We start from the raw sequence: 1174 nt of genomic DNA on the forward strand, positions 1-1174 counted from the left end.
ATTGCACATAGCTTTGGATTCTGTGCATTAGTGGACACTCAATATTGACTAACACAAAACTTTCTAATGTAGGTTCTTTGCTTTTCACTACATACACATTGCACTTAACAAAATCAGACATTTTTACATAACTTATATATGTTAGCTGGGTTTTTAAAAATGTATTTTCACACGTTTCTTTATCATTTCTTTGTAGAATTTATATTTCTCAAAGGCAGAAACTACTATATCTTTAGTGACTTCAGTACAGGACAACCATTTCTCTCTCTTCCACTTGCTGCCCCACTCTTTTTTTTTTTTTTTAAATTCAGTAAAGTGTGAAAAGAGCCAATTTCAGGTGAATATCTTGATGAATTTACCACTCAGATGAAGATATAGAACATTTTCCCTCACTCCTTAAGTCTCCCTCAAACCCATTTACAGTCAATAATAACTCTCCACCCCGAGAGGCAAATCGTATTTTTACTTCCATCACCATCAATTAATTTTGCCTGGTTTTGAACTTATAGAAGTAGAGGCATACGGTATGTACTCTTGTGTGTGTCTGCCTTCTTTTGCTCAACATGTGAGATTCATATTTTTGCATTTATTGCAGTTTTTCTAATTTTATTGCTGTGTAGTATTTCACTGTATGAATAAACCACTGATTTACCATTCTCCTAATGATAGGCATTTTGGTTGTTTCCAGTTTGAGCCATTATGAATAAAACTTCTGTGAACATTCTTCTGTGTCTTTTAGTGTGTGTGTGTGTGTGTGTGTACTTGGGTATATTCTTAGGAATGGAATTTCTGCCTCATAGAATAGACTTTTTGTAGTTTGGGTAGTTATTACCAGTTTTCTAAAATTTTTGTACAAATTTCATTATTTTACATTTAATAATGTTAGTTAACTAATTCTGTGAGTAAAACATAAGTACCCTATGTCTTTGCATTATGGTGAAATAAATAGGCTAAAATTTTTGTGTGCATCCTACATGCAGATTTGAAAATACAGTCTGGATAATTCAGTCATCTGCCCCACCCTTCCCCCCACCACCAAAAAAGTCCTTTGTCTGAGTTATTTTTATAATTCAGGTGACGTCTTTTTAAAGAACAATATGAACAATTGCTTGTTCTCTTTATTTTTTGTGAACATCATAAAATAACACCGTGCAATTCAACAGATATTTATTAG

General features: G+C 32.8%; 1 protein-coding gene across 1 annotated transcript in view; it reads left to right on the forward strand.

The window, feature by feature from the left end:
* The window catches only part of LOC103602660 (chromosome unknown open reading frame, human C12orf4), a 54959-nt gene that overhangs the window by 1909 nt on the left and 51876 nt on the right, over positions 1-1174 (forward strand). The gene's annotated exons all lie outside the window — the stretch shown is intronic.

Source organism: Galeopterus variegatus, unplaced genomic scaffold (assembly GCF_000696425.1).
Source record: "Galeopterus variegatus unplaced genomic scaffold, G_variegatus-3.0.2 Scaffold4245, whole genome shotgun sequence".
NCBI classification, from domain to species: Eukaryota; Metazoa; Chordata; class Mammalia; order Dermoptera; family Cynocephalidae; genus Galeopterus; species Galeopterus variegatus.